The sequence below is a fragment of the Oryzias latipes genome, chromosome 3 (assembly GCF_002234675.1).
Source record: "Oryzias latipes chromosome 3, ASM223467v1".
Classification (NCBI taxonomy): domain Eukaryota; kingdom Metazoa; phylum Chordata; class Actinopteri; order Beloniformes; family Adrianichthyidae; genus Oryzias; species Oryzias latipes.
Window position 1 is genome coordinate 37,524,758 of NC_019861.2, and position 12,501 is coordinate 37,537,258.

The 12,501-nt window shown below is 43.9% G+C and overlaps 2 protein-coding genes across 5 annotated transcripts in view; both read left to right on the forward strand.

Moving 5' to 3' along the window:
* Positions 1-275, forward strand: part of LOC101162268 (cyclic nucleotide-gated cation channel beta-3) — a 45,729-nt gene extending 45,454 nt beyond the window's left edge. For all 3 annotated transcript variants that reach the window (XM_023953764.1, XM_023953762.1, XM_023953763.1), the window contains one exon: positions 1-275. This exon is cut by the window's left edge and continues 842 nt beyond it. The gene's annotated coding sequence lies outside the window, so the exon portion shown is untranslated.
* Positions 276-3,524: 3,249 nt separating this feature from the next.
* kifc3 (kinesin family member C3) overlaps positions 3,525-12,501 on the forward strand; it is a 35,703-nt gene continuing 26,726 nt past the window's right edge. The window contains exon 1 of one of the 2 annotated variants that reach the window (XM_023953774.1): positions 3,525-3,749. The gene's annotated coding sequence lies outside the window, so the exon portion shown is untranslated. Of the gene's footprint in view, positions 3,750-6,928; positions 7,123-12,501 lie in introns of those variants that run through there. The other variant, XM_023953773.1, reaches the window with a different exon arrangement.

A 12,501-nucleotide genomic window follows, 5' to 3' on the forward strand; every position in this document is an offset into this window, starting at 1 on the left:
AAACTGTCTCTTCAACGTTTTGTCTTAAGCTACGCCCACTCTCACAGTCTGACCCATTCTTATGACCCCTCCCACAAGGTCACAGGTGAAATGATTGGCTAGAATTGAAAAGCAAAACTGAGCAGAATCAAAGCGATTGACAGAAACTGCATTTCTATACAGGACCGTAGAACCACTGTACCCGTACCCATCCCTAATCAGCATGTTACTGCCGTTGCTATGGAAACTCTACTATGGAAGAAAAGTGTTATTTTAATGATCCAATTAAAAAAAAAGACAAATGTCACAAAACTCTAAGGCTAATGTGAGCATGATGCTAACGTGAACATGATGCTAACGTGAACATGATGCTAACGTGAACATGATGCTAATGTGAACATGATGCTAACCATGAACATGATGCTAACGTGAACATGATGCTAACGTGAACATGATGCTAATGTGAACATGATGCTAACCATGAACATGATGCTAACATGAGAATGATGCTGACGTGAGTATGATGCTAACGTGAACCTGATGCTAACGTGAACATGATGCTAACGTGAGCATGATGCTAACGTGAACATGATGCTAACGTGAACATGATGCTAACATGAACATGATGTTAATGTGAACATGATGCTAACCATGGACATGATGCTAACATGAGAATGATGCTAACGTGAGTATGATGCTAACGTGAACATGATGCTAACCTGAGCATGATGCTAACGTGAACATGATGCTAACATGAGAATGATGCTAACGTGAACATGATGCTAACATGAGAATGATGCTAACGTGAACATGATGCTAACGTGAACATGATGCTAACGTGAGCATGATGCTAACATGAGAATGATGCTAACGTGAGCATGATGCTAACGTGAGCATGATGCTAACTTGAGCATGATGCTAACGTGAACATGATGCTAACGTGAACATGATGCTAACATGAGCATGATGCTAACGTGAGCATGATGCTAATGTGAGCATGATGCTAACGTGAACATGATGCTAACATGAGCATGATGCTAACGTGAACATGATGCTAACGTGAACATGATGCTAACATGAGCATGATGCTAACGTGAACATGATGCTAACGTGAACATGATGCTAACGTGAACATGATGCTAACATGTGCATGATGCTAATGTGAACATGATGCTAACGGGAATATGATGCTAATGTGAGCATGTTGCTAACATGAGCATGTTGCTAATGTGAACATGATGCTAACGTGAACATGATGTTAATGTGAGCATGATGCTAACCTGAGCATGATGCTAACGTGAACATGATGCTAATGTGAGCATGATGCTAACGTGAGCATGATGCTAATGTGAGCATGATGCTAATGTGAGCATGATGCTAACGTGAACATGATGCTAACATGAACATGATGCTAATGTGAGCATGATGCTAACGTGAACATGATGCTAACGTGAACATGATGCTGACATGAGCCTGATGCTGCCGCTAACACTACTTTGAGTATCGTCCTTAAAGTGTTTAGGCTCAAACAAAAGTTGGTGCACGCTAATCCCAGAGCTACATGTCAGAGAAGGAATTTGATAAAACAGCATGTTATTCAAATGGGAAAATTCGCATGTTGGTTTCATTCAAGACAAATACGCATAAAAGCTCCTGTTTGTGTGTCCATGAAGCTCCCTTTTTGTCAGCATAACAGCTTGTAGCAACTGCTTCTCAATCAGCTCCATCTCAAGCAAAACACAGTTAATAAATTCACCTTCAGTCACTTAGCAGATGCTTTTATCCAAAGCAACTTTCAGGTTTTCTTAACTGAGGGTAATCTGATTTTAGATGTCAACAAAGAAGCTGGAAGTTGGGATTTCAACCTTTGACAAACTCGATGCTAATGCGAATCTATGTCCTACCATGACTAACAATAAAACTGTAAAAAACAACAAAAAAACGTTTCTGTCATCAAAATTATAATGTATCTTTTGGTTCCTTCCAGGTTATTTACAGGTAATCCTGGATGATTGTTGGACTGAATTTGTATCTATACAATATATTGGCAACATTACAGCTTGTTCATTATAGTGTATAAAAACAGGAAAGCTCTTGATTTTCATTAATTACCGCTTTAACAGAAGTTTTGGGGGTTACCATCATGTTAAACGACACACAACTTAGTTGTGTCCTACTATACTTTTTTCCTCGTTTACTTTAGTAGGTAATTGTGTTCCACAATGTCCACAAAAATGTGACAATTTTCTATGGGACAATAGTAAAAAACGGTTTCATGATTAGGTTCCCCTTATTTCTCACATGTATTTTCTTTCTTTTTTTTAAATTTAAAAATAATCCTATGATGTCGCGTCATGAGATTTCAATGAATAACATTATGTAAATGTGAGGGTTCTGCAGTGTGACAGAGTGAACACTAGAGGGAGCTATTGGACTGCTGCTATTGTAACCTAATGTGTGAAACAGAAACAGGCCTGAAGGTCCATTCAGAGCCTGTAAGCCTGTAATCCAGGAGCTACAGGCTGGATCGGAGTGTGTGCGTGTGTTTGTATGTGTGTGTGTGTGGGGGGGGGGGTGTCTGGGTGTGTGTGTGTACACATTTTCATTCATTCAATTCTATTTTATTCATCTGGCCCAATATCCCAACAGAGCTGTCTCACCGGGCTTCACACCAATAATTGCACGAAAACATAGAATCAGCCATGAAATTTGAACAACGGCTACTTGCTGAACTGAACTGGACAGACTCTGGACATCCCTTCCCTTAGACCCTCCTTCTCCCACAGGCAGAACTGGAACTGGTGCTTAAGGATGCGTTCACGCTGCAGGACAGTCGCATCGGTGACCATCGTGACGCCAGCCGTCGCATTTTTCAAGTCCTTCCTTTTGCTGTTGAGTTTGGGCAAACGTGGTTATAGGTCATTTGTGAAGACCGACAAAACAAAAATGTCTATGTGTGTGTGTGTGGGGGGGGGGGGGCAGTTTAGGAAGTGCAGGAAACCCTCATTGTGTTGACCGGATCTCCCAAAGAAAGTTGAAGACTGGAGGAAAAGACGGTGCCAGGAAGCTCCTGATCTGATGGAGAACCGTCAGCTGTGGAGCAGATTTGAGTCCAAACTATGAAGAAACGGGTTCTAAGGTGCAGCAGCTTAAGTTTGAGAATTAACTGTTCATACTGGAGAATGAAGTTTCTTGGACTAAGCTTTGGGGGCGGGGCTAAATGTCCAGAACTATTTCAGTCTGTCTAAGTTTTTCTCTACGTGGAACAGGAGACACTATCGAGAACCTGTGCTTTTGTGATGGTTGGAAAAAAGGGGGAAGGTTTCTGTGAGGAAGAGTTAGAGTCTCAATTCAAATTGGACTTCTACCAGATCTGGAGAGCGCTCTGTTTGTTTTCACACCTGGACCATCTTCTGGATTTCACACCTTCTTCCGGTTTGTTTGCTTTCACACACAGCCATCAGAAGCTGGAAACGTCACGCAGTTCCAGATGCCGCCCACCTGGGGGCGCTGTTGCACAAAAAACATAGAAAAATCAGAACGAAGAAGAAAACCACTTGCTTTTGCTTGGTTTGTCTAAACCAGGTTTATCCTGGTAAAAATTTTCAAAACTGTTCTTCAGCTTTCTGCTGTTGCTTCTTTATTTGCTACATAGAGAGGGCGGGGCTTAAGCTGTTTACTCCCTTTAGCTCGCTTTTGCATTTTAGATCATCCTGAGGAGAACCGAAGACAACCACAGACCAGCTCCTCTGGTCTGCCCCACAGTCCAGGTGAGCTTTCACACCAAACAAACGAACCAGACTACCTGAGCAAAGGAACCAGATGTCAATCAAACCAGTGAGAATGCAACATGGAAAAATGTTTCCTGCTGTGGTTGAATGCAACCACAGCAGGAAAGGAGCTTTGGAAAAGGCGGAGGGTCTGGTAAAAGCTAATAAAACGTACGAATCCAGGATTCATGTTTCCCAACTTTAATGTTTTAAAAAAAAAACTACAGAACAACAACCGAGTTTTTCTGTCTGGATCTGAGTTTCTGTCACAGATTGTTCCTGATGGGGGATAAAAACTGGAACTTTGACAATTGTTGGTAAAAATAAAACCAAAGAAATTCAGACTCAAACCCGTCAAGGTCACAGCAGAGAAGCTCCTCCCATCTGAAAACCCAAACATGTCCTGCTACGCTCTGCAGCTGCAAACGCCACTTCCTGTGTTTCAGGGGAACCATGTGAGCAGAACTTCAAGAAAAATGTCCCACAAAGTTGACATGAAGAGTTTACGATTTGCCTTTGGTTCTCTGAGCTGCTGAGGAAATGTTCTGTTTGGTTCTGCGTGTTCTCGTGGTCGGCTGAGAGGGCTGGAGTGAGGAAAAGAGGTTCCACGAGAACGTGAGAACAAACGCCTGACAGCAGAACACTCATCGAACTCTACAACTACATGGTTGATTGGCAGATGGGCTTCATGAGCTTTTTAGGGTCCACAACCAATAGGAGCAGGAGGAGAGACGACTGACATCTGGAACCACTCCCCCAGAGGGGGGTGGGAAAGGGGGACAATACATGAATGGCACTGGACCCAACAGACGCATGGAGGACTGGATGAAAGATAAATGATCAAGAATAGAGGAGAGGACAGAACCCCAGTGGGGTTCCCCATACGTTCCTCAGCTTCTGGTTAAGATGAGGGTTCAGGGCTGGGCTGAAAACGGGGGGGTAGAGGCGAGTGTTGTCAGTGGTCTGTGGGTACGGTCATGGATGGATAGTGGTGCGGGCGGGGTCCAGAGGTCCCTGAAAATATTTGTGTGGAAATATTCAGAATTCACCGTTGAAGTGGATCCTAGTGAGAGTTTGATGAAAGGAAAACTGACGGACGTCTGTCCTTCCAGCTGTTCACAGCTGGGAAAAAACATTTCCATTATGGTGATCCATCATCCATCCATCCACCCATCCATCCACCCATCCATCCATCCATCCATCCACCCATCCAACCCTCTATCCATCCATCCATCCACCCATCCAACCCTCTATCCATCCATCCACCCATCCATCCACCCATCCATCCATCCATCCACCCAACCATCCATCCATCCATCCATCCATCCAACCCTCTATCCATCCATCCATCCATCCATCATCCATCCATCCACCCATCCACCCATCCATCCATCCATTCATCCATCCATCATCCATCCATCCATTCATCCATCATCCATCCATCCATCCACCCATCCATCCATCCATCATCCATCCATCCATCCATTCATCCATCCATCATCCATCCATCCACCCATCCATCCATCCATTCATCCATCCATCATCCATCCATCCACCCATCCATCCATCCATCCATCCACCCATCATCCATCCACCCATCCATCCACCCATCCATCCATCCATTCATCCATCCATCATCCATCCATCCATCCACCCATCCACCCATCCTTCCATCCATCCACTCTTCCATCCATCCATCCATCCATCCACTCTTCCATCCATCCATCCATCCATCCACTCTTCCATCCATCCATCCACCCATTCATCCGTTCATCCATCCACTCTCTCATCCATCCATCCATCCATCCATCCACCCATCCATCCATCCATCAACCCATCCATCCATGCAACCGTCCATCCATCCATCCATCCACCCATCCATGCATCCATCCCTCTATCCATCCATCCATGCAACCGTCCATCCACCCATCCATCCATCCATCCACCCATCCATGCATCCATCCATCCACCCATCCATGCATCCATCCATCCATGCATCCATCCACCCATCCATCCATTCATCCATCCATCCACCCATCCATCCATCCATCAACCCATCCATCCATCCATGCAACCGTCCATCCACCCATCCATCCATCCACCCACCCATGCATCCATCCCTCTATCCATCCATCCATCCACCCATCCATGCATCCATCCATCCATCCACCCATCCATCCATCCATCCACCCATCCATCCACCCATCCATCCCTCTATCCACCCATCCATCATCCACCCATCCATCCCTCTATCCATCCATCCATCCACCCATCCATCCACCCATCCAGTTATCCATCCATCCACCCATCCCTCTATCATCCATCCATCCATCCATCCATCTATCATCCATCCATCATCCATCCATCCATGCATCCACCCATCCATCCATCCATGCATCCATCATCAACCCATCCATCCACCCATCCATCCATCCACCCACCCATCCATCCATCCATCCATCCATCCATCCATGCAACCGTCCATCCACCCATCCATCCATCCACCCACCCATGCATCCATCCCTCTATCCATCCATCCATCCACCCATCCATGCATCCATCCATCCACCCATCCATCCATCCACCCACCCACCCATCCATCCATCCATCAAGAAGAAAAACGGGAAAAACGTCCTTCAACTTTTTACTCCTGAACTAAAATCTAAAGTCGATTCATAAACAGATCATTCATAAACAGATCATGAATGATTCAATGTTTAATGATTAAAAGGTAAAAGATGAGCCAATTCTGGTCCCTGAGACCCCCCCCCCCTTTCTGGTTTCACAGAGGGGGCCGTAAAACGGGTTGAGTGGTGGATCTGCAGGACCAGGATTGGACAGTCCTGCTGTAGATGTAAGTCAACCGTTTGGACCTGTTTGTTCTGGAACGGACGGCGTCCAAAGACCATCAGAACGGCTGATCACGCCTGAAAACCTTGCTTAACCCGATCTGCGACAGGATCCGATTACGCGAAGCCTGATGACCGGAAACAGCTGATCGACCTCCGTCCGATCGGTTTGTCCGAACTTCGGCAGGACCGGATTCTCCTGTCGCTGATGGGAGTCACGCTCCCTGCATTCACGGGATTGTTTTGGAACGTGGATCTGTCACGTGACATCCAGCTGCGAGCGACCCCCCACCCCCACCCATCTATAAAAGTCAGTTTTTCTGCTCATGCGCGCTCGGCTCTCACAGATTCCGCCCATCTGACCGTCCGTGAAGGCAGCACCGTTAGTCTTGACTCGGTGCGGCGCAGAGCTGCGCTTAACCCGCAAACTGTGCGGCGCTCAGTCCGACCTGGAGCCCGCGCGCGGACGGCCGCGGGAGCGGGAAGGCGGAGCGGCGAAGGGGAGTCGCAGCGGGGACCCGCCGGTAAGAAGTCAGTCCTCTTCAAAGTTGCTCCTTCCTCCGGAGACGCTCGGCTCATTTCGTGCCTGTTCGGCTCTGGCCGGCGGATGAACCGGCTCGTCCCGGGCTCGCGCCTCTTTTCACGCGGCTCCAGCAGCTTCCACCGCTTCAAAGCTCTTTTCACGCGGGACAAAAGAGCCTCACCTGGTCACCCTCCACGCGCTCGTTGCTATGGTTACATGACGGCGGCCTGTTTGGGAAACTTTAGTTTCTCTGAAAGGAAATGACGTCAAACTGGACTGATCCTTTCATCTCCTGTGAAGTTAAAACTTCTTTCATCTTCGTAAACAAGTTATGAGCAAATATTCCTTATTTTCAAACCAGAAAGTTTATTTATATTCGTGTTTGTGAGACTCGACAGCTTCAGCTCATAAAATACTCTTCAGGAAAATTAATGGAAAAATAGTTAATATCTAATATTTCTATAATCACGTGACCAACCAGCTGATGAGATTTTGAACCTTCTGTAACCAGAAAATGCTAAACTCCATGTAAACCAGCTGCATCACACCAACCCTCTTTAGGTTTTAATACTCATTTTAAAAATTTCAAATGAAAAATCTTCAAAGTCTGTCGTTGGTCCATAAATAAACTTTTCATCTGAACGTTGTTGCCTTCAGAATACAAAACAGAAAATCCGTTTCCTTCAGAAACTCCATCACCTGATAAATGAACCTGACAGCAAACGCCGCCGTGATGATGTCTGTTTGGTGTTCAGGTGCTGAAGTTTGACATAACCGGACGGATAGGATTTATTTTTAGCAGATTTTAGTGAATCGCTTTTGCTTTTCTTGTGGTATTTTAGCATTAAATCGATTAACTATTTCATCAAACATTTAGTTTGTCATTTATGCATCAGTGGTTGTTCAAATGGGATTTCTGCATTTCTTATTTTAGTTTTAGCGTTCAATAATTACGACCTGCTGCAGCACCGACTGCAGGATTTCTGCGCCTTTAAGCTAAAATTTGACCCCCGCCCTACACATGAAAAGTCACCTAAATTTGCACAAACCTAATACTCGGTGAAAATGAATATTGGGCATAGTGACACCCCCCCCCCAGCGCGATGACATCACAGCAGCAAGACCATAAAAAATGAATGGGCTGAAAATTGCTCATGGAGCCAAAAAATAATAATTTGAGTTTTGATTTGATTTAAAATGGTTAATGCTAAGCAATCAAATAAGAATGATGCACAAAACAAGACAACCAGCAGCTATACATTCAAACAAAGACGAATCAAACTTAGGATAATTAGACAGACTTTGGATCATTTCAAAATACAGTAACCAAACCAAAACACACATGACGGGGATTTTCAAAGGAAGTTTTGAAATCATTAGGGGATGGCTTAACGACCTACGCTGCCATTACGGCGGCCATTTTGTGGCAAAGTTTGAGATTTGGCGTTTTCCCTGTTTTTAGACAATATGGGAAAACTGCGTTTTTGTTCAGGCGATCTTCACAAAATTTCACCCACGTTCTGCCAGCTTAAGTCTACAACGAGCACAGAAGTTTCCTTCACCTTTGACCTTGGGTTAAGGCTGCCATAATTTTCCAAAAAAAATCACCTTCAGGTACAAACGGAAACTCCTCCTTGGGATTTTTATTAAGCTGAGTCGGTCGGCTATAATGAAAAACTTTGGACGGAAAAATGTTGGAATACACTAACAAAACAAATATATCCATGTCGAGGATAGCCACAGGAAGTTTTGAAATCATAATGGGATGGCTTTATGACCTACGCTTGGCGGACATTTTGTCCTTAAATCTGAGCATTAGCCATTTTCACGTTTTTCACACGCACACCGCTAGCTTAAGTCTAATGAAATCCTTAGCAACTTTTTCCCATTTGTCTGTATCTGACGTTGATCTGTTCATTATCCCCAGGGGACCCAAACATAAAATGGTTTCTATGGAGATAAAACCAACAGAAAAGCTGCCATTTTGAAACTACTATATTTTCCATCAACATATCACATGTAGCTCTTACCAGTATTAGCATTTTAAATGATGTGTTTTTCTGAGACGGTTGATGCTAGCATTTTTAGCCACATTAGCATTACTAGCATAGTTAGCATTATTAGCATCTTAAACAATATGTTTTTCTGAGTCGGTTGATGCTGATAGAAATGCTAGCACCTTTAGCCGCATGCAGTTCCGTTAGCCTTACAGAAAGAGAAGGCGCATACGCCGCCGCTCGCGCTTTTATTCTTGTTTTGACTTATTGTGAGGACTGCAGTCATGGAGACGGTTCCCCTTCAGAGAGGAGTACAAGGCATTTAAAGCAGTGTTGTAGCCCCCCCCGCACAGCCCCCATCACATTAAATGGTCTTTAATTGTTGTTTAGCCGTGTGTGTGTGTGGGGGGGGGGGGGGGGGGGGTCTAGTGCACGTGGGTGGATCCTCCTGTTTTCTGTCAACACATAGGATGCGTGTTTGTTATTTAAGGTCTCTCAGCAGAACCGGCTGAGGAGGCAGGTGTTTGTGCAGAACCAGGAAAGTTCTGTGGGTGGAGGTGAACTTTCTGGTGCCGCGGTAAACGGGCCTGCAGCTGCTGCACATGGTCAACATATGCAGACTTGGCTCTGCAGCGAGGATGAGGATGAGGAAGGTAATTGTGTGGTGTTGGCTGCACGCTGCGCGGCGTGTCTGCAGACGGGGCGCTGCAGCTCGGTGCAGTCTAAAAATACCCCTTAGCCACGTCACAGAGAGGCCGCCACGTGTCCGGCTGGTTAATTCCCGCCTTTCGCTGACCTTCGTGCTGCTGCTGCGTCTTTAGTCTGGAGGGAAAAGTTCCGCCTGTTTGCAGCTGTTTTCTGAAAAAGATCATTTCCATTTTTTTAAGAAGTTTTGATTTTAGGACCGGTTTTTGAAAAATGTTTTTAATTTTTTAGGACGTCTGCTCTTTAACCCTTTCCCATCTGGACATTTATTTTCTTTTTCAACCACATTTCAGTTCAGAAGCTATGAAGTTTATTTCATTAAATCTACTGAAAAATGAAAAAAAGGGGAGATTTTAGCAAAGCCATGAAGCTGTTGACATGTTCCTCTTCCTAACATGAAGGTTTGTGTATAAATGTAACGTTCAGCTCCCACAGAACATTAAAGATGATTTCAATAAAACCTGTTGAGGTTTTTAGATCATTTAATTCGTTAAAAATCTTTTACAGACTTTCATGAAAAAATAGATTTGATCCCTAAAAACATGAAACTTTTTAGAATCTTTTTTTGACATATTTTAAATAAAATTAAAGGAAGATAAAATGTCCATATTGTTTAAAACGGAACCTCCCCTACTTTTTTTTCATGATAAACTCTACATGCATCTGGTTATCAGGAGAAAACGCTGCAGTTTGTTCTTCCTCATCTTGTTAACGTGACGTTTGCCTTTCTCGTGATAACGACATGATGGAGGTCATTATCAGGAAAAAATAGACGTTTTTCTGCTCGCTAGAAAAGGTGATGGTTTTATTTAAGTTCTAGTGTCTTTATTGTTTTTAGTTACTGTAGTTTGACTTTCAATTCAACTTTTGTTTTGTTTTTTCCCTCAATTTAATATTATATTTCTTTTTCACTCTTATCTAATTAAACTGGATTTAACAGTTGTAGCATTATTTTTTTGCCACTTTATTAAAATAAATTTGGTTATGTATACATTTTTACATTTGGCAGAGGAAAATCACATCCGAGAGGTTTATTTGTTTATTCATTTTACTTTATCGGGCCAAAGCTCATTGATAGGCCAATTCAGATTCTATAATCACAAAATCTTCACATAAATATGTCAGATAAATATATAAAACAGTGAATGCAGTGCAATAAAGCAGGAGCATTATTTTACATTTTCATAAAGCTTTGATTATATGTTTAAAATACAACATTTAAAAGTGAACCCAGAAAAAGTCTGCATGTTTTTGAATGTCGGAGCTGTGAAGTTCTCCGGAGACGTCAGGAGGTGGAAGGCCGGTCATGTGACCTCAGCGCTCCACATGGAGGGAAGCAAACGTCTCAATTATCTCAGGAAATGAGATTTGGAGCTTCCTAATCAGAGTCACTTCCTCTGAGGAGCCGTGGCTGCAGCTGATTGGACAATGAAGTTAGCTTTAAAAACGACAACGGTTTTTCCTCTAAACGTTACTTTGTTGAACTTTATGAAAATACAGTTATCTTTCAGGTCTCTATTCTGGAAAATGTTCATTCATTCATATATATATGAAAACACATCAGTGCTTGGATCATCTTATTTTATTATTCAACTTTATTCAAATCAATTTTTCAGAGTAAATGAACATTTAGTCAACACTCTTAAATTCTTCAATATTTCCTCGACTGTCCTCATCAGAATTGTCTTTTAGTGACTTTAGTGACTCAGCAAATGTAACACTCAAGTCAAGTTATTTTATTTATTTTCAGAATTCCGTCTTTTTGCAGGAACTTCCACAGATTTCATGTTTTGTAGTCAAGTTAGTTGTAGTTTTTCTGTAAACCATTCCTGATTAATTAGAAAAGAAATCACAGATAAAAACCTGCAAAGCTCATTTCCTGGTGGAACACGGATGACCAGGACAGGCGTCACGTTCAGAACCACAGACTGGAAAAGGATTTTTCAGTGTCTGTTGTCTTCGGGGTGGGGTTACGTAAAGTGGGATTAAAACCAGACGGTGGCGGACCCGCCCAGCAGAGGGCGCCACATCATGCTGGCAGGTCGTCTCAGCTGATCTAGAGCTTGTTCTGGTTCCAGCCGCTGAAATCCAACAAGCAAAGTTTGAGGAGTTCAGACCCAAACGCCTCCTCCACGCCGAGCGGTTCCCTCCTGGGCCTCCTTCCTGTTTGGCTTTTCCAGACTCTGTGTGTGTGTGTGTGTGTGTGTGTGTGTGTGTGTGTGTGTGTGTGTGTGTGTGTGTGTGTGGGTGTGTGTGTGTGTGTGTGTGTGTGTGTGTGTGTGTGTGTGTGTGTGTGTGTGTGTGTGTGTGTGTGTGTGTGTGTGTGTGTGTGTGTGTGTGTGTGTGTGTGTGTGTGTGTGTGTGTGTGTGTGTGTGTGTGTGTGTGTGCGCATGCGCTCCACCCTCCTGCTAACTCTGTAATTACCTCCCAAAGTAGCTTACAGACGGTGTGTTCATGGTCTGTTGGAAATCTGAAGCCTCTCCCCCTAAACATCTTCCTCTTCTCCATCCCTCTGTGGTCCTGAAAGTTTCCCTCAGATGGAGATCACATGTTTGAACAAATGATGGACTGAGTCCATGGACCGTATAAAGAACTGGACTGAGTGGCCCCGCCCCCCTGCTGTTCCAAACAGGAAGTACCTGCAAAATCCCATAGACTTCTATGGAGAAACAAACAG